The sequence below is a fragment of the Lithobates pipiens genome, unplaced genomic scaffold (assembly GCF_037356315.1).
Source record: "Lithobates pipiens isolate NorthernLeopardFrog02 unplaced genomic scaffold, aLitPip1_a1.2 Scaffold_13, whole genome shotgun sequence".
Lineage (NCBI taxonomy): Eukaryota > Metazoa > Chordata > Amphibia > Anura > Ranidae > Lithobates > Lithobates pipiens.
The window spans coordinates 148,876,701-148,897,631 of record NW_027507718.1 but is presented as its reverse complement, the minus strand read 5'-3'; the positions used below and the strand labels follow the sequence as shown (position 1 = coordinate 148,897,631).

At 45.3% G+C, this 20,931-nt stretch overlaps 1 protein-coding gene and 1 long non-coding RNA gene across 2 annotated transcripts in view; one reads left to right on the top strand and one right to left on the bottom strand.

The window, feature by feature from the left end:
• The window catches only part of CREB3L3 (cAMP responsive element binding protein 3 like 3), a 533,749-nt gene that overhangs the window by 306,305 nt on the left and 206,513 nt on the right, over positions 1-20,931 (top strand). The window lies entirely within an intron of this gene.
• The window catches only part of LOC143974397 (uncharacterized), a 299,135-nt gene continuing 293,777 nt past the window's right edge, over positions 15,574-20,931 (bottom strand). Inside the window, exon 3 of the long non-coding RNA XR_013272211.1 lies at positions 15,574-17,771. This is a non-coding gene — a long non-coding RNA (uncharacterized LOC143974397). The remainder of the gene's footprint in view (positions 17,772-20,931) is intronic.

The following is a 20,931-nucleotide window of genomic DNA, read 5'->3' as shown; positions in this document are numbered from 1 at the left end:
TTTACACCATATAAATAACTCCAATATAAAATATATACCAACATATAACATCCATAACAACTTGTTTAACTCCAGTCTGTTGGTCTTTAACGGCACCCCCGAACTCCAACACATATTCCACCAATACACTGTGGGACTTTTTCTCCACATGATAGGCCTCCAGCCTCGGCTTGGAGACAACCCCTTCCCGCAGTGCAACCATTACAGTATTCCAGCTAACCTTTTGCTTGAATACACCAGAGGGGCACATACTAACGATGAGCCCCCCACCCCTTTCCATCACATATGTTTACTGCCACCATCAAAGACCAACAAAACACCGCCACAGCCCGCAAGGATAACACCTTACCCTTAAGGGCCCCACCACACCATCTTGCAGCCCCAGCGCCCAGAGATAGATTCCCACTACCGGGAAGAGTATTCCATCACCCTCAACTACAGGCCCCCGTTAGTTTCCACCTCTACTAGCCTGATCACCATGCCCGCATTCTGATCCACAAACCTCCCCAACACCTTATAAACTCTGATGCAGGCCTTGTTAATTTTCACCACGGACCGTGCCATGCGCTTTGTTGTCCACGCACCATGTCGGACCACAGCAGCATAGTGTTAGGAAAAAACGTACAAAGTTGTAAAATATCTGACTTGACGTCCAAGATCAGTTTCCTGATCGCCTGGACCCTAAAGCATTACTACCTGTATGCATAACCTAAACGACCGGCGGTCTATCCCACCATGCCCAATGTTCCCCTTCCGATACCACCTTGCTCCACCTTAAGTCGTATACCCCTGGCCAAAAAAACACATGCCTCTCTCTTCTAGATACCCAACTGTCTGCCAAACGGTCTCACATCTGCTCTCCTGGCTCCCCAACAAACATACAAATGACCAAGATGTATAAGTCCTCCATCTGGATGAAAAACCGCACCACTTTAAAGTAAAACCACCGTACCCCACTCCACAAACAACACAGCTTGTATGTACAGTCTACTTCCCTTGCTTTTTTTTTTTTATATATATATTTATTCCACCATGAAATTAAGGCGTATGTAAGTGTGGAATCTCCTTGCTTCCCACCTACCAGTCCTTCTTACCGCCAATTCATCCAACCCAAATTTGGCAGCTTCCACAGCCGCCCTGATGCAGAAAGAGTGTGAAGCGTATTCTGCACAATCCAACCCAGCTGCATTTCCAGAACACCCACACGAACTGGAACCTCGACCAATACTCCCCTGCCTTGTGCCCTTTGAATACTCCCCTGCCTTGTGCCCTTTGAACCCCCATGTTCCCAGAGCATACCCTGAAGCCTCTTAACACAAACGGCAGCACATACACCCTTCTAACCCTTTGATATTTTTTTTTTTTTTTTTCACTGTCTAACCCAAACACCTTTGTCCAATCCTCCCTGCCTGGCAGCTTAAAGAAAAGCCAAAAAAACACCAGTTTCCACTCAGTGGCAGACACCACCCCCCATTTACCATGTTCCTGGAACCAAAGTACCAAATCAGCCACCTTACCCCCCCCCCTCCACACGGCCATGTTTGACCTTAGACTCCTTCACCCAAAACCCACCATTCCTTTCATACCTTCATGTAAACCGCCCATGTGGACTCACTAACTGACTGCCCGGGTACCTCCCGTGGTGACTCCAATGCCATCTCTCATTCCCAGCCCGAGCAAGGAACTCGTCCCTCCTCTGTGGCCGGCTAACTCTCTGAACCTGTCCCACTAAAAATAGTTGCAAGGAGTAAGCCTGCGGCGTGTTGTCGATGCCCATAATCATAGAGAAAATGTTCAACTGCACACAACGCAACACTAAACGGCGTAGCCGCCGTATGACTAGTTGTGACAATGCGGATGACCACATGAACCACACCCAGCAATCACAGTTCAGCTCCGTGTCAGGTTCCTGCATGACCCTTACCACATCTCCATAGCCAGAACCACTGGAAAAAAATCTAATAGCACCTGTTTACGAATGAACCCCCCACCACTTCCACTCAACAAAAATAGGGGCCAAGGTTCCGCACTCCATTGCCCCTGAAAGTAAAAAAAAAACCCCAAGCCCGTTGACCCTGCCGTGTCCGTGACCCATTCCCCATAGAACTTACTCACCGGTCATCCGTTATATGCGGCCAGAAACTCATACCAAACCTTCTAACCCTCCCGTTGTTCCCAGTTCAACCATTTAAATGGGTCGGGCCTGAAAACCACACTGTAGCAGACAGCAGCCGTTGGCCAAAAAACCCATTCCTCGAAATAACCAGCAGGAGAAATTGAACTTACCCAGCAATAAATGCACAGTCCTCAAATGTACTTAGCGCCGTCCCTGGATCTCCCGAATACTTTTATAGCGCCTCCAACTTGGTCACCGGCAGACGACACTCCATATCCCCTGAAACAATCACAATGCCCAAACAAAATAATGTAATATCCCTCGTTGGGCCCCCTGTTTTTGGCTGCCCATGGCACTATGAACCTACCTACAAGGTGCTGCAATGTATAAAGTATAATGGCACACACACCGGAGGAAGGCAGCCCTACACACCAAAAAAATCCAAGTCATGGATGATTGAATCAGGGACCGACACGTCTCTAACCCCCAACTCCAGTCAAAAACTAAACCTCTAACCATGGCCCAATAAATTAAGCAACTCATGGGCAGGCACCGATTTAAGTAAAAAAACTCCTCTTGCCAGCATCTATCCAGCAGACGAAGCTCTCCAAATGAACTGTAAGCAAGCGGAACACAGATTCCAAGTCCGATTTCGCCATAGACACCCATTTTTCGTGACACCTAACCCACCTTATAGCTGTGTAAATGAAGTATAGGACACCGTGCACCTCATCGGGGTTATGACAGAACCCCCTTCTCAAGCACCACCCCCACTGGATACACCATTAACAAACCTGGAGCCACGCAGCCTCGCCCTTTCCCTATCTGGGTATCTACTTAGGAAATCTGCAACCTTTTTCCACCCCCCCCTTTCCAAAGTCATCCCTTTTGTGACTAGGCTTGCCTGTACATTGTCCTTTCTTGAAGCCACGAGACAATGGATGGGGTCCCCCCACCCCCTGAACACTCGTGTTTCAACGTCAAGAACTTACAGGAGCTCTGCCAACACCCCCCCTTTTCTTTCCAGCTGGCAGTTCTGAGGAGAGTGTACCCCCCCCCCCCGAAGAAACTGCTTCGGGGCCCTCTACTACTACAGAAACCGCATCCAGAGGCCGCTATCTTTTTGATCCCAATGAAGAGCTGGCTGTACCGACCTGCGCTGACTAAACTGCTTGTCATACCGTAGCCCAGCAGATCCCCCTTATAACCTGTGTGCCTATCAATGGCCTCCATATAACAGAACAACGCTGAACCATGTTCAGGTTCTTCTCGCCAATGACACTCACCATAATGGCGAACGCCTGCAGCCCACTTACTAAATTTTAGCAAAATCAATCCATGCCTACTCTTCCCTTCTTTTCTTTCTTATAATATTCCTGCTTGACCCTATCCACTTTAAATTTAAAAGTATTTTTAGTTATTTTTTTTTTTTTAATGGGCCATAACTAGAAGATCTCCACACACTCACCCTTGCAAATCGTATCCCGGACCCCCTGTTTCAAATGTGTTCCCAGCGGACCCTCACATTTTATTTTTACGTCCACAATCCTTACCACCTCCATCCTACCATTACCTGTCAACCCCACCGCAGCGCCACTGTCCCCGAACTGGTGGGCACACCATCTTGTGTCATCTCGTGCCGTCCGTATTGGCCACGCCCACCCGTGGAGCTCCATTTATTTATTTATTTTGAGCGGACAGACGGCCGTGCTAGTGAGTCTTTTTCCGAACCTTCCCCCTAGAGTGGCTATTAAGACAGGGGAGGGCAATTTAGAAAAAGTCCCGGGCAACTGGATGAGGGCCCTGGCGAAAACAGAGTGCCGGAGCAACCCTCACCTCCCAGCCTCGATCCGCTCACCTGGTCCTAGATGCAGGCCACGACCTGGCTGTGCAGCCACTCCAGTCCCCTGCCTGCAACTCACCCGAATGACATCTCAGCCATCTTGGATGAGCAGAGAAAAACTGCCTCCTCCTTTCTTTCTCCACAACTTTCTGTTCCCCAGCCCAGTCCCGCCTCCTCCTTAACTCACTTGGTGTCTTTGCTGTTGTGTTACACTATGTGAATTATTATGCTCTGTGTCTTTAACCACTTCAATACCGGGCCATAGTCATATGACGTCCACAGATAGGATCTCCCATCCTGGGTGGGCGTCATATGGTGTCCTCGGTATCTCGCCGCTCCTGCGGGCCCCCGAGGGCCCGTGGCACGGCAATCGTGGATGAGATGTGTCCCTCAGACACAGCCCATCCCTGATCTGTGTCATCCGCCTCCCCACTCCACCCCCGATCCATGTGACTGGCTGTGTCTAATCACAGCCGGTCACATGTACTGGCTACATGCACAGCGCTCATGCACGACCCTAGGGCACGTGCAGAGCGGTGATCGGGGGTGAGGCTTGTCATCCTGACGTAGCCCAACCCCTCCTCCTTAAATAGTACCACTTCCCTTTGGGCTTTACTCACTGTCCCCTCCACTCTTAGCCCTTCATATTAACCCATACGTTGTCTCCCCTTAACACACTGTCATGCCTGGCCCTGCACTACTTTTCTTTTCTTTCTTTTCCATTCCGGGCCTCACTGTACTGGTGAAATAGATCTTTCATAAATATGTCTTTATCCTCTTCCACACCTCCGCAATAGTTTGACGAACTCATAGGATAAGAAATAGAGCATACATGGCATAATTAGGGTTGCCACCTCATCCCTTTAAAACTGAACACATATTAATTAAACAGATTCTGTGCCTAATTAAGGTGGTAATTAAACTCACTTGGTGTCTTTGCTGTTGTGTTACACTATGTAAAATATTATGCTCTGTGTCTTTAACCACTTCAATACCGGGTCATAGTCATATGACGTCCACAGATGGGATCTCCCATCCTGGGTGGGCGTCATGACGTCCTCGGTACCATGCCGCTCCTGCGGGCCCGCAGCGCGGCAATCGTGGATGAGATTTGTTCCTCGGACACAGCCCATCCCTGATCTGTGTCATCCGCCTCCCCACTCCACCCTTGATCCATGTGACCGGCTGTGTCCAATCACAGCCGGTCACATGTACTGGCTACATGCACAGCGCTCATGCACGACCCTAGGGCACGTGCAGAGCGGTGATCGGGGGTGAGGCTTGTCATCCTGCCGTAGCCCAACCTCGATCGCAGTAAATAGCCAATGAAACTGGCTCTTTACCATGTGTCCGGCTGTGTCCAATCACAGTCGGTCACAGAATGTAAAACAAACCACGGTAACGAGATGTTACCGGGTTCTCTTCCTCACACACTGATCATGTGTGAGAAGGAGATTGCAGTAACATCTTTTTACCGCTTAGTGTACACCAACATACACTGATTATCCCCCTGATAAAGAGGACCGGTCACTAGCCATCAAAGTACCTGTCATCACCCATCAAAGTACCTGTCATCACCCGTCACAGCCCATCTGAGTATCCGAGTACCTTTCACAGTCCATCTGAGTATCCGAGTACCTGTCACAGCCCATCTGAGTATCCGAGTACCCGTCACAGCCCATCTGAGTACCCGAGTACTTGTCACAGTCCATCTGAGTACCTGAGTACCTGTCACCAGCCATCAAATTACCTGTCATCACCCGTCACAGCCCATCTAAGTACCCAAGTACCTTTCACAGTCCATCTGAGTATCCGAGTACCTGTCACAGTCCATCTGAGTATCCGAGTACCTGTCACAGTCCATCTGAGTATCCGAGTACCTGTCACAGTCCATCTGAGTATCCGAGTACCTGTCACAGTCCATCTGAGTACCCGAGTACCTGTCACAGTCCATCTGAGTCCCATCTGAGTCCCTGAGTACCTGTCACAGTCCATCTGAGTACCCAAGTACCTGTCACAGTTCATCTGAGTACCCGAATACCTGTCATTAGCCCATTGGAGTAACCGAGTACCTGTCTCCAGCCCATCAGTGTACCCAAGTACCTATTTGCAGGCCATGCTTCATAGAATATACTTTCGGGTGTTTGTTTTCGAAAATGGGGTCATTTTGTGGGTAATTCCACTGACCTGGTGCTCCAGGGCCTTCACAAATGTAATAGGTCGTTAGGAAATTAGAGGTGTAATTTATGCTCCTAGAACGCCTGACAGTGCTCCCTGCATTTTGGGCCTTTGTATGTGGCCAAGCTGTGTAAAAGTCACACACATGTGGTTTTGCAATGTACATGCTTTGAGTTAGAAATATCTTATAAACTCACCACTTTAAAAAAACAAGTTTTCATTTTCTTTCCACGTTTTCGGAAGACTTGTGGAAAAAATGAACCGTTCAAAAGACTCATTATGCCTCATAGAATAGACATTGGGGTGTTTTCTTTCCAAAATGGGGTAATTTTGTGGGTAATTCTACTGTGCTGGTGCTCCAGGGCCTTCACAAATGTAATAGGTCGTTAGGAAATTAGAGGTGTAATTTATGCTCCTAGAACCCCTGACGGTGCTCCCTGCATGTTGGAACTATGTGCGGCCAGGCTGTGTAAAAGTCCCACACGTGGTAACGCCATACTCGGGAGGAGTAGCAGAATGTATTTTGGGGTGTAATTGGAAGTATGCATATGCTGTGTGTGAGAAATACCTTGTTATTATGACAATTTTGTGGAAAAAAAATACTTAATTTTCCCAAGAATTGTGGGAAAAAATTACAACTTCAAAAAACTCACCATGCCTCTTACTAAATATCTTGGACTGTCTACCTTTCAAAAATAGGTCATTTGGAGGGTATTTGTACTGTCCTGACATTTCAGAGCCTCAAGAAATGAGATAGACCATCAGTGCATCAGGTGTGATCAGATGTGATCAATTTTCAATGATTTGCACCATAGCTTGTATACTCTAACTTTCAAAGAGACTAAAAAATATCCACTAATTTGGGTTATTTTTACCAAAGAGATGTAGCAGTATACATTTTGGCCCAAATGTATAAACATAGATGACTTATTTCCAAAATGTTATCTAAAAAGTTTTTTTTTTTTTAATTTTCGCTTTATTTTTCACTTATGTCGCAAAAAATAAACCCAGTGGTGATTAAATACCGCCAAAAGAAAGCTCTATTTGTATGAAAAAAATGATAAAAATTTTGTTTGGGTACAGTGTTGCATGACTGAGTAATTGGCATTCAAAGTGTGAGAGCACTAAAAGCTAAAAATTGGTCTGGGAAGGAAGGGTCTATAAATGCCCTGTATTGAAGTGGTTAAGATTTGTTCCCTCTGTATATCTGAACTCTCTCTGCCACCGTAGTCCTGTATATTCTCCTCCCCTTCCTCTCTCTGATTCATTGTGCACAGTATACCTCATTGCTCTAACATCTTTACATGTGGCTTACAACTTCAACGTTTTTTCTATCTATGAATATCCATCATTAAACTGAACATTCAAGAGGATCCATTGTCTGTCTTTCCATACAGTGAGTTTATTCATTGAGTTAAGCTGTCTGAATCGATGCAAGGGATAAATAGATCACTAGGTCATGTAAGCCCTATATGAAGCTGAAGATAAAGTTATTGCCTTGAGTCAGAACAGTAGAAAAACTGAGTTCCACAGCCTAATTACAAGATTTCTGCATGACAGTACTGATACAGACAAGATTTTCTGCCCTCATTGCAAGAAAGAATCAGAAAGCAGCATGTGGAAGCTTCATAACCTGAGTCCAGGCTGCATGGTGTCATACTACAGCACACAGACCCTGCCTGTTTATTACTCAGATATCATCTGCCATGAGTGACCACACTCTGAATGTGAAAACACAGCTACTCCAGCACAAAACCCTGAGCCAACTGACTTACCCAAACGCTCAGTCAAACCCACCTGGAAAGTGATGGAGAATTATGAAGCCTTAAGAACTGAATTGTTCAATAGTTTGAAACTATTTTGGGAGAAAATAGTTTCTGAATCTAATACAGTGTCTGTTGAATGTGAACTACTGACACTAGAGGGCGCCATTAAACAACTTTCTGCCTCATATGAGCTCTATCAGCTTACCAGTGACAAGTTCATTAAAGCTGTTCTGCACCTTTAAAAAAAATATTAAAAGCCAGCAGCTACAAATATTGCAGCTGCTGACTTTTAATAAATTCACACTTAACTGTCCCAGGGTCCAGCGATGTCGGTGGCAGAGGACGAGCGATCGCTCATCTCTCTGCTACCCCCGCTGCCATCCTCTGTTAGGGAATTGGGAAGTGAAGTGTTGCGGCTTCACTGCCCGGTTCCCTACTGCGCATGCGCGAGTCGCGCTGCGCATCTCTGCTGGTCCCCGCTGTGTCCTGGGAACTGTGTGTTTCCCAGAACGCAACGGTGGGCAGGGCATCTGCGGCGGTCTGTCCCGGAAGTGGGTGCAGATACCTGGATTATCCAGGTAACTGCACCCCCCTTCCCCCCTGAAAGGTGCCGATTGTGGCACCGGGGGGGGGGGAGGGATCACATGAGCGGAACTTCCACTTTAGGGTGGAGAACCGCTTTAATGTCAGATTCACTGGAGGAATTCAAGAATTTCAAGGCTCTTAATCTAGAAAGAGACAGTTTACTTTACTGCCATTAATTTGGTTTGCTGAATAAAAGTTAGAGCTGTTTCCACCAGACATTCTAAAAAGTCTTCTAGAAGTTATAGTTCAAAATACTCAACACTCAGTGAGTGACTTATTAGTGCCCACGCTGAAGTGGAAGCCAGCAAGGTGCAGGTCGCATATGCAGAAGAGAGCAGAGTTGGAAACGGAGTCAGTGCTTCAGACCACACGTCAAAGAGCAGAGTTGGAAGCTCACACCACACGTCAAAAAGCAACAATAGAAATTTTAAATGAACCGTGTAAACATGATGCAGCTATGGCAAAGCTAAGGGTCCTAGAGCAAGCTATCAGTGCAGATAAAGATGCAAGTGAGAAAGACAGAATCAACCTAAACATAGCAGACATGGAAGATCCCCTCAAACGCACTAAAGACTATGTCCTAAGCCACTGCAGTGTGCACTCAATTGTCTCCAATGCTCCTGACAATGTAGAAACTTCTTCACAGCTTCAAGTTAGAGGTTCCAGCAAGTTCCTGCATGAAAAATCACTTCAGTGCATTTCCTGCCTGCTTACCTAACCTTCCTTCTTACATCACAGAGCACCAGAGCAAGCTACAAGCAAGTTATCGATTTCGAGTCATCGGTACAACCTTGAATCAACGTACCATTGGAAAAAACTGACTTCAAGCAAGCAACTCACCTGAACGCATCTGCTGCACGATATTTCCCTGTGTTCTTTAACAACAATGTTAACAACATCTTGCATAAAGGCAGAGAAAACTGAGGCAGCAGAGTTTGTGAGGTACATACTTCGCAGAGAGCTCACAAAGACTGGTCTTACAAGTTTTGATGATCCAACTGAGAACTACAGAAGCTGGAAATATGCTTTCAGAACTGCAGTCAGCAACCTTGGCATTACAGCTGCTGAAGAATTGGATCTACTGATCAGATGGATTGGTCCTCTATCTGCTGCAAGTGTTAAGCCATTAAGGTCAGTTTTCATGGACAATCCTACAGCAGGCCTCACAGCTGCATGGGAGAGACTAGAGCAGGAAACTTCTAATATACAGAGAAAAGACAGAGTGTCAGGGCTGGCTTAGCCCTACCTTCTCTGGGCTGGCTGCTCAGCTGTCGGCTAATTGCCAGCTCTCATCTCTCTCCACAGTTACCCATCGGAACGACTTGTGTCGCTCCGATTAGAACAGTTCCATTGTACAGAACGGGACGCCACTTGTGAGGTGGCTAAGTTGCCTGACAAATCGTCCCAGTGTGAACCGACCCTAAAGCTGTCCAGCTCACTTCATCTCTGCCTTTGCCTTGGTCACATCACAATGTACTCGATACGGTTACTGGACTCCGGCTATGCTTTGACTACACTTACTCTATTTACCTTTTTATTAATAAACAAGTGTGAATTAATTGTACTTCTGTCTCGGTCTGTTTCATGGTTTCTGACAGTAGGCGAAGGCCATGAATTCAGGAGATACAGTCAATCCACTTGTCGGTAATATTTTTTCCATATTGGATAAGCAAGCTCACCGCATGGATCAGTTTGCCATAGCGTTACAACCGCTCCTGAGTCGCACGGCTCACCTGGAATCCCCCTGTGGCTGCTCTGGTACAACCTGAGTTGCATGCCGTCCCTACTGCTGCGCCAATCTGCACCCGCCTCAGGTATTACTGCTTCCCCAGCGATTTGGGGGCGATCCATTTCAATGCAGAAGGTTACTTTGAGATGTTGCCCCAGGCATTTCCCACTGACAGAAGCAAAGTAGGTTTCGTGATACCTTTGCTTTCTGAGAGAGCCTTGGCCTGGGCAAACCCTCTATGGAAGATGCAAAAACCCATTGTCTTGAGTTACCGTGACTTTGTGGCCTCCTTTAAAAGGGTATTTGACGTTCCCGCACGCTCTGCTTCTGCTGCCAAGTGCCTCATGTCCATCAGAGTACGAGAACTGTTGCTGACTACGCCATTGAATTCCGTACTCTGGCAGCAGATGTTGCTTGGAACAATGAGGCCCTCGTGGCTGCTTTTTCTCATGGTCTCCCAGATTCCATCAAGGATGAGATAGCAGCCTGAGATATACCCACTGAGCTGGAGAGCTTGATCTCGTTAGCCATCCTCATTGACTCCAGACTCAGAGAAAGACTTTTTTAAAAAAGGCGCTTGCAGAAGCCTCCTGCACGTTTGCCTCCAAGCTTTGCAGTCCCACCCGTGCTTCCCTAACCTCCCATGCCTCCTGGTACCGAGTCGGTCAATAAAGATGAACCCATGGGGATGAGAGAGCCTTTAGGAAGAGGGAGAGATTGTGCCTTTATTGTGGTCAGGCAGGTCGCTTTTTGAAGTCTTGTCCTACCAATCCAGGGAACGCCCATGGACAGACCTTAGGTGGCATTGTTTAGTCCCCAGTTATCCCAAAGGATAAGCCCCTGGTATCTGTCACCCTTTCTTGGGCTGAGTCGTCCATCAAGATACAGGCTCTAATCGACTCTGGGGCTACAGGCCTGTTCATTGATGCTGCCTTTGTATCGCAGCACTCGATTCCATTGCAGCTGCGTGACACTCCACTTGCCATTGAGGCTCTTGACGGGAGACCTCTACAGCCTGCCCATGTGACTCATGAGATGGGTCTGTTGTCCATGGCTGTAGGGGCTCTTCACCATGAGATAATCCAATTCCAAGTTATTTCCTCCCCCAGGTTTCCGCTAGTTATTGGTTATCCTTGGTTACATAGGCACAACCCCTCTTTTGATTGGCTCCATGCTGAGGTTCTCTCCGGGTCACCACAATGCAGTGAGACAAATGCTTCCTGAAGGTATCCAAGGTCCTGTGCACCTCTTCACTCTCCTCCCTGCCGGAGGAGTACCGCAACTTTAGCAATGTCTTTGACAAAGGTCAAGCCGGTAGTTTGCCTCCACACTGGTCTTATGATTGCGCAATTGACCTTCAACCTGGTGCCATACCCCCTCGTGAGCCGGGTTTACCCTTTGTCGGTCATGGAGATTAAGGCCATGGAGGAGTATGTTGCAGATGCACTTTCTCGAGGTTTCATCTGCAAATCCTCATCTGCTGGTGCTGGTTTCTTCTTTGTGAAGAGAAAAGCGGTGAACTGAGACACGATTAAGAATGCCAAATGGATTCCATTGGTTACAGAGTTATTTGACCGCCTCAAGGGAGCAACGGTTTTCACAAAGCTTGATTTCAGAGGGGCATACAATCTCGTGCGGATTAAGGAGGGCGACGAGTGGAAAACTGTGTTTAATATCAGAACAGGCCATTATGAATACCTGGTAATGCCTTTTGGCCTTTGTAATGCCTGGCAGTTTTCCAGGAATTTATTAACGATGTCCTCCGAGATTTTTTGCAGTTATGTGTGGTGGTTTATCTCAATGATATCCTCATATTTTCCAAGTCCCTGGAGAGCCACCACACAGATGTCTGTCGTGTGCTTCAGAAACTAAGAGAGAACAATCTCTATTGTAAACTGGAGAAGTGGCGAGTTCCATTGTGAACAGGTTATATTCCTGGGCTATGTCATTTCGACTGCTGGTTTTTTGATGGACCCAGAGATCCTGTCGGCAGTCCTACAGTGGCCTCGACCCATGGGTTTACGTCCTCTGCAGCGTTTCCTGGGCTTTGCCAACTACTATCGGAAGTTTATTCGTAACTTCTCGTCTCTGGTCAAGCCTCTGACTGATATGACCAGAAAGGACGGTAACCCAAAGAGTTGGTCTGCAGAGTCCATTAAGGCCTTTGAGACTCTCAAGGCTGCCTTTGTTTCTGCTCCTGTGTTGGCACATCCTAATCCTATGTTTGCTTTTATCCTAGAAGTTGATGCTTCTGAAACAAGTTGGTGCCCTTCTGTCTCAACTTTCTAACTCTGAGAGAAATTGTTACCTGCTGAGTGCAATTACCTGCTGAGTGCGATTGGTGACAGACAACTGTTGGCGATCATTTTAGCCTTGAAAAAATTGAGACATCTCCTTGAAGGTACCACTGTGCCGGTTCTCATTCTTACTAACCATAAGAATCTCACATTCTTGTCTGAGACTAAGCGCCCCTCTCCCAGAAGGGTGCGATGGGCTCTTTTCTCGTTGAGTTTTAATTACATTGTCTCATTCTTACCCAGTACTAAGAATGTAAGGGCTAGGGGGAAAGGACCCTCGAGAATGTGATTCCTATTGTCCGATCTCGCTGATGAATGTTGACACAAAAATTCTGGCAAAAATACTGGCAGGAAGGCTACAATCAGGCTTCCTAAAATTACTGGATGCTGATCAAATCGGTTTTATCCAAGGTAGATGTGCTCAGATGAACATTAGGGAACTCTTTGTAAACCTTCAGACCACTCATGACAACTGTGGGACTAGAATAGTGGCTTCCTTGGATACAAAAAAGGCCTTAGACTCTGTTGAGTTACCTTTTCTGTTCCACCTTCTGGAGTCTTACGGATTTTGCTCTGTCTTTATCTCTTGGGTGCGGCTTCTGTATACAGATCCGTTAGTTAGACTGAGGGTTATGGCATGGTCTTAGATGCATTTCCTATATTTTGGGGGAACCAGGCAGGGGTGCCCACTTTCACCCCTCCTGTTTGCCCTGGCTATTGAGACTCTAGTGGTTAGGTTGAGGACAACTCCAAATCTGACAGGACTGTGACTTGGGGAATTTGAGGAGAGAGTGTCGTTATATGCAGACGATATGCTTTTTTATCTGCAGGATCTGGGGCCCTCGCTGTTGGAGGCCTTTTGATTGATTCAGGAGTTTGGGGATTACTCCGGATTTCTAATTAATTGGAATAAATCCTCCCTCTTCCCTATTGCCAAAGCTGTGGGATCCTGTCAGATTGCCCCATTTCTCTGTCCACCTCTTTTAGGTACTTGGGGGTGGAGGTACAACTCCCCATATCTAAATTCCTGGAAACAAACCTGGCACCAGTAACGGCGAACTTTAGAGAGAAGGCGCAGAGGTGGCAGAATTTGCTGATTACATTGATGGGATGGAAAAATCTGTTTAAGATGATTTTTCTTCCTAAGTTCCGGTATATTCTCTCGAACTCGCCAGTCTTGGTAATGCTAAAAAATTTTAAGCAACTTGACTCCATCATTGTTGCTTTTCTGTGGGGCTCCAGGGCGCCCAAGGTATCATTGGCAGTCCTAAAGCTGCCAGTTAGGATAGGTGGAATGGCCCTTCCTGATTTGAGGTCCTACTTTATGGCCTCTCAGCTTATTTTTTTGCATTGGCGACTTTATCCACAAACACCCAATGCTACTACCCTGTTGGAGGCAGCAGTTGCCACCTCACAGGAAACCCTACAAAACATGCTATATAGGAGGGGGATCCCAGGGAGGAAGATGGCTACAGTCATGACACTTCCTGGGAAGGTGTTCCACATATCCTATCAATGGAGGAAAGACAACCCTTTGTGGTTGTCCCATAATAGTCCCCTGTGGTATAATAAAACCCTAGAGGAATTTCTTAAGCTACCTGATGGGCATAGCACCTGGGCTAAATCTGGTATAAAGTATCTGCACCAGATCTACCAAGACACTCATCTCATAGTTTCATAGTAAGGTTGAATAAAGACACTAGTCCAACCTGAGTGTCTACAATTGTCCCTATCCCTGTACATTGCAGACTCACATCGGTCCCTACCTTCAAGGAGCCCACAATCCAAGGTCCCCATTCATATACTAGGGCCAATTTTGGACAGAAGCCAATTAGCCTAACTGCATGTCTTTGGAGTGTGGGAGGAAACTGGAGTACCCGGAGGAAACCCACATAGGCACAGGGAGAACAGGCAAACTCCAGGCAGGTAGTGTCATGGTTGGGATACGAACCAGCGAACCTTCTTACTGCTAGGTGAGAGTGCTAGCCACTACACCACTGTGCCGCCTCTGTACCTTTGATCAATTAAGAGAACAATTTGGAGTGCCCAGGACCTGGGTCTTTCGCTATGCACAGCTGAGGCATGCAGCTACTACACAGTTTGGGAAGGGGGACATTTTGATACAGAATACAGAGCTGGAGAAGGTTCTAATTGATCCAGATCCAGCCAAGCAAATTCACAGGTACTATGGTTCCCAGGCAGTGGGCCCAGGAGCGACGGTTACAACTTCTAGACCCATGGGTGAAGATTGTCCCTGAGCTCTCAGGAGAAATGTGGCATGAGGTACTTGACACGTATTTGGGATCTGTTGTTTCTTCCACAGATCAAAATGATCCAGTTCCGCTACTTGCATCATCAATATTATACACCGGCTAGACTTTATCGAATGCAGAGGAGGGACTCGGCTAACTGCCATAAATGCAAGGTGGTGGAAGGTACTTTCCTACATATGGTATGGGAATGTGAAAAAGTGTGGCCATAATGGTCCCAGGTGACTGAGTTTATTTCGGATCATTTTGATCTCCCCAACAATCCTCTCCTCTGAGATGTCTCCTGGGAATCTTCAAGGAAAAGAGATGAAGGCTCACACAAAGCTATTTCTTAGGATCCTATTTTTTGGGTAAAGAAACTCATTGCAAGGAGATGGATACACAATGAGCAGTTGACATTGGGGATGTGGATTAAAAATAATAAATGCAGATGTGTTGATGTATAGAATGACTTATGAGGCTAGGGTTGCCCCCAAGAAGTTTAAGAAAGTATGGTTCCGATTTGTTGACTCCAGCGATACATTGGAGGAAGAGAGAGAATAGGGTGTTTGATTGCGTAGATTTAATTCTTCTTGAACTTAGACAGAGAGGAAAAAGGTCTGTTTCCAGTAGGAGGTGGGCTATTTTCATTCTACCTAAATTGGCACTGAAGGTGGACTGAAAGGGTTAATCCTGTGTCTAGGGTGGTCTCTTCAACCTCTCAGACCTTAGATCCAATGTATTGTATAAATTCAGAGTACTCTGGAATCAATTCTCGAAGGACAAATAAAACCACACACACACCATGGCGTCCTTCAAGAACTAATTGTATTGAGTTATTACAGAGCGATTGATATAGTAAATTTTGCGTCACACAGAATAAGACATGCGCAGTAGACATCAAGACGATTACAGCTGGTCAAGACAAAGCGCTATTGTTCTAAGCTAGCTAAATTAATATGAGAAAAAGATAAGAGACAGTACATGATTTCTTCAGTAGCTAAAGGAATGCTGAGAAAATGTGTAAAAGTTTTAGATAAGTGTTTAAGAACAAATGAGTTAGAAGAATCTCATGTTGAGACAGTTATCTGAGAAGTTAAAGGGGTGTTCAAACTGTACATATTGTAAAATGGAAGTTTGTGAATATTAAGATGGCTGACAGAAACAAGATGGATGCTTAACATAACCTTTCAACCCCCTCTTAAGTCATGGAATGACTTTCTACAGATCCGCAGCCTCCTGAAATCTACAGTTCCTGCTACGTTTGTTATATTCATTTACGTAAAGCTGCAGATATTGTGTATATGTGTGAGAAGGTTGGTCTGGTGTAGTACATTTGCTAATACAAAGTAGAATAAGCTTGAAAATCAGGTAGCCTATCAATAGTACTATGTTAATCATAATCACTATGTCCTTTAACCATAAAAACATTCCACCTAAACCCAAACTAGAAAAGGGGTTCCATCCATAATTACCTATGTCCCTTGCTTGTTTCATTAATTCATTTACCTGTGTTCGGTGTTGATTAATAACATCATAGTAGTCTGGGATTTCCAGGCTGGTATTGTGAAACCATGTACAACACTCATAATCTTGGGTCATTTCGCATAAACCTGTCAGAGCTGCACTCATGCTTTCAATAGCCAATTCATGTAACTCTAATTGTCTTCTAATTGCTTTAAGCTCGACATTGAGTAGTTCTATATCTTGGGAGTTTTTTTTCCATAACATCATTTATTAGACTAGTGTAGTTATTCAATTTGTCCATCATGGTTATGCCCCATCCTGTCCAGGATGGAAACCATGTCCATGACTTATCTGAAGTAGAAAACATAGGTGGGTTTTCTCTCTTGTATTTATAAGTTAACCTATGTACTAGACTTGAAGTAACTTGTATGTGATGTTCCTGATTCTGGCCTAGGGAAGACATAACTTGTACCAACTGTGCTAAATAACACCATCCTTTCACTCCTGCGGGGATCCATGGGTAACAAATTTTAGCACAGCATACGTATGTATTGTTTCCCAATGAAAAACTTCTTAGAGAACTACGTTGGGGCTCAGTTCCAGCCTCAAATGCAGCACTAACAAGTTTACTCACAAGTATCCCAGAGGTTGTGTTCCTGTATGTAGTAAGTTCACTAATGGTGGTGTTAAGGGATTGATTTTTGTAACTACACATATGACCTATTATAATTTTACTGGTGTGGAAGGGAATACCCTTTGAAATGTTAAATACTGACTTGGAACACATACCTATTCCGTTGGATGTATTGCCTAACTGAACACACCACTCGGGTTCATGCGTCCTTCCTAAAGTGTAAAACATAATACTCTGATTGCGGTACCCTTCTGAGACATTCTTAATACTTAAGACTAGAGTATTTTCCAATAAGGACTTAGGTTAGAGGTTTAATAAGGTTTAGAGGGACAGCTAAAAGTGGGATCTTAGCAGTTTCTGGGTGCAAGCATATTTACATTTTAACAGTAACATTTTTCCAGAAAAACTTGTTTCTTTGATCAATTCATTAGAGACATCTCTTTTACTGCGATTTCTGAGGTGAAAGTCAGTATGGTTGGTGTATATTTCGCTTTTACCACATATGAGTTTCAAGGCACCTAAGTCATCAGGATGAAAGATACAGTTAGTTATTATCCACACTGGGACAAAGATCAGAAGTAGAAACATCACCAGAAGGCAAAAGGCCTTCCCAGAAGTCTGTGGTGAAATGAGTGACATCACTGTCCTTTATGTCTGTGCTTGTCTTTTGAGGACTTAAAACCCCTGCTTCACCTCTTTTCAGCCTTTCTTCAGTTCCTGGGCTTAGATCAACCTTCTTTACTCTGCTGGCATGGATCCAAGTAGGACTTTCCTCTGTAAGGATGGCGGTCCTGGTGACGGCTACCACTTTGGTCACTGGTCCGAATGGAACCTCTTGCGGCTTTCGACCTTTCTGAAGCCTCTGGACCACAACTTTATCACCGACCTGGAACGGGTGGGTTGGTACCTGTGAAGAAGGAGGAGAGGTGCGAGCAACTCTTCTTTCAACAATATCAAGAGTTTCAATCAGTTTTTTTTACATATTCCTCCTGTATTTGTTCCAAATCACCTTTCTCTACCATCAAGGGATGATTAGCCCACAGTGTGGGGAATGGCCTACCCATGAGTACCTCAAAGGGGGAATAACCCATCACACTGTGAGGGGTCATTCTGATTTCAGCTAATACAGCTGGGAGGGACTTTTTTTCCACTTGCCAAAATTCCCACCCGTAGCTTTCCTTATCCTGTCTTTAATTGTTCTATTCATTCTCTCTACAATTCCTGAACTCTGTGGATGGTAGGGGAGGTGAAATTTCCAGTCTATTTTTAGTACTTTTACAAGATCTTGGCAGATTTTAGCTGTGAAAGCTGGGCCATTGTCTGAATTTATTTGCAATGGACATCCCCATCTAGGAATAATTTCCTGTGTGAGGATCTTCACTACAGTTTGTGCATTTTCATTGTTGGCGACAAAGATTTCTGGCCAGAGAGACATCATGATCACTATGACCAAAAGATATTGTTGTTTCTTTCCTTCTTTGGGCATATGTGTAAAGTCTATCTGCAAATGGGTAAACGGTGTTGTTGGGTACTCAAGATGTTCATGCTTTGATTTCTTTGGGTTTGTTGGATTGTTCCTAATGCAAGTGACACATCTCCTTACAAAAGCTTTGACTAGATTAGGTAATCCTGCAATGAAAAAATCTGCATGTAGAAGTTCACATGTGGCCTGCCATCCCTTGTGACCCAGTCCATGGTATTGTGCAATGAACAGGGGGCGCTAGCAACAGGAATACACGGCTTCCCCTCTTTGCAGATGAATCCTGTTTTAGGATCCTTTTGTACCATCCCATCACAGTTCCACTGCGCAATATCATCAGGGGTGGCAAAAGCCTGTAGTTCCGTGAGCCAATGTGTCTCTTTCAGGGAACATGGCTGAGGTGTTAGCATGGGCATTTGAATGTTTGCCTTTTGTGTAGATGCAGCTTCTTTAGCTATTCTGTCAGCTAGTGCATTACCTTTGGCTATATCAGTAATTTGGCCTGTATGTGCCTTACAGTGCATGATAGCTAGTTTTGAAGGCAACTGAATTGCATCTAGTAATGCTGTGACTAGGTCAGAGTGTGAGATGCTCCTTCCATCTGCTGCCACATATCCTCTGCAAAGCCATATTACACCATGGTCCCAGACCACACCATGAGCATACCTGGAATCGGTGTAAATGTTTACCTCTTTTCCTGCAAACAGCTGGCATGCACGGGTTAATGCTATCAATTCAGCAGCTTGTGCAGACTGATAGGGTATTGGATTGGCTTCGAGGACAGTATCCGGCAGTTGGACAACAGCATATCCTGCATGATAGACATTATCACTTGGTCTGCTGCAAGAGCCATCAACAAAAACTGTTTGTGCAGTAGGAATTGGTACTGAAAGCATATCTGCTCTAGGTGAAGTGTCCTGATGTATTGATTGTGTACAGTCATGAGGTGGTGGTAAGTCATCCTGTTCTCCTTTAAGACCTAATAAGGCATTCAAAATTTGGAGCTGGGCCAGAGTTTATGTTTGAACTTTTTATTTTCAGGTTTGGATTGGACAGGAGGATGACTTCATACCCACTCAATCTTTGTGCTGACATATGCTGAGTATGTAAAGTTTTGAGGAGTGTGGTAACGTTGTGTGAGGTGTGTAAAGTAGTGTTATGGCCCAAGGTAAATGGTGCTGCCAACTCTACAACCATAGAACAAGAAGCCAACGCTCTGAGACAAGCAGGCATGCCTTGCACCTGTCCTGGAACCACCTTTGAGAAAAAAGCTACAGGGCGCAGTCTCCCACCATGCTCCTGGGCCAGTACTCCTGCCATGGTTCTGCAATTTTCCCTAGCAAACATGTGAAACATTTTGCTAAAATCAGGGAGGCCGAGGCTCGGGCTGGTAACCATTGCACTTTTCAACATGGTAAAAGCATTTATCATTTCATCAGACCATTTTACAATGTCAGACATTTCAGAGAGGGTTGCTTGTCTCAATATATTGTCATAGAAAGAACAGTCAGGTATCCATTGGCGGCAGCAACCAATCATTCCAAAAAAGGTTAGCAGGTCTTTCTTGGTAAGTGGGCGGGGCAGACCCACTATAGCAACAGTTCTTTTGTGACTGACTTTCCTAACTCCCGGAGACAGCACAAACCCTAGGTACTCAACCTCCTGTTTACACCATTGTAATTTTTTCTTAGACACTTTGTGACCACATGTATGTAACCATTTCAATAAGGATAGGCTATCAGCTCGGCAGTCCTCCTCTGAAGAACTACAAATCAAAAGATCATCAACATATTGCAGCAGTACAGAACCATGAGGGGCAGTCCAAGGCCTGAGGGTGGCTTGGAGTACTATAGAATAGACCACAGGTGAGTCTATATATCCCTGGGGCATTCTACACCAGGTAAACTGGCGATTGTGTTGGTCAATCGACACAGTAAAAGCAAAGAGTGGCCTTGTCTCATTGTCTACAAGGACAGAGAAAATAGCATTCTTTAAATCAATTACAGTAAAACATTTGGCTGTTGCTGGAATGGAGGACAGTAGAGATGGAACATCAGGTACAATGGGTGCTATTGGGACTATGAGGTCATTTATGGCCCTCAAGTCCTGTCCAAATCTGAAGGAGCCATCCGGCTTCTTTACAGGGTTAACAGGTGTGTTGTATGGAGAAATAATTTCCTCCAGGATTCCATCCTGCAAAAACGTTTTCACCATTGGCACTATGCCAGCCATCTTTTCTTTAGAGAGTGGATACTGTTTGTGATAGATAGGAAATGCACCTTCTTTGAGAGTGGCCTTGTATGGTGTGCATGAAACAAGTCCTACATCCAGATCTGATGTAGACCAGACCTGGGGGTCTATATCCTCAAAATCTTCTCCACTATTTTGTTGTGACAGCATCAATAAACCTGGTTTGCATGCTACTATAGTGATTTTATCTGAGGAAATGTCTAGACCACCTTCTGAGTTGGTTCTAATTGTAATTCCTAGTGGCCCAAACAAGTCTCTTTCCAACAAATTTACAGGACACCTTGGTATTATCCTAAAAGAATGTGTGCATATGGTGTACCCTTCATCATCTTCTATT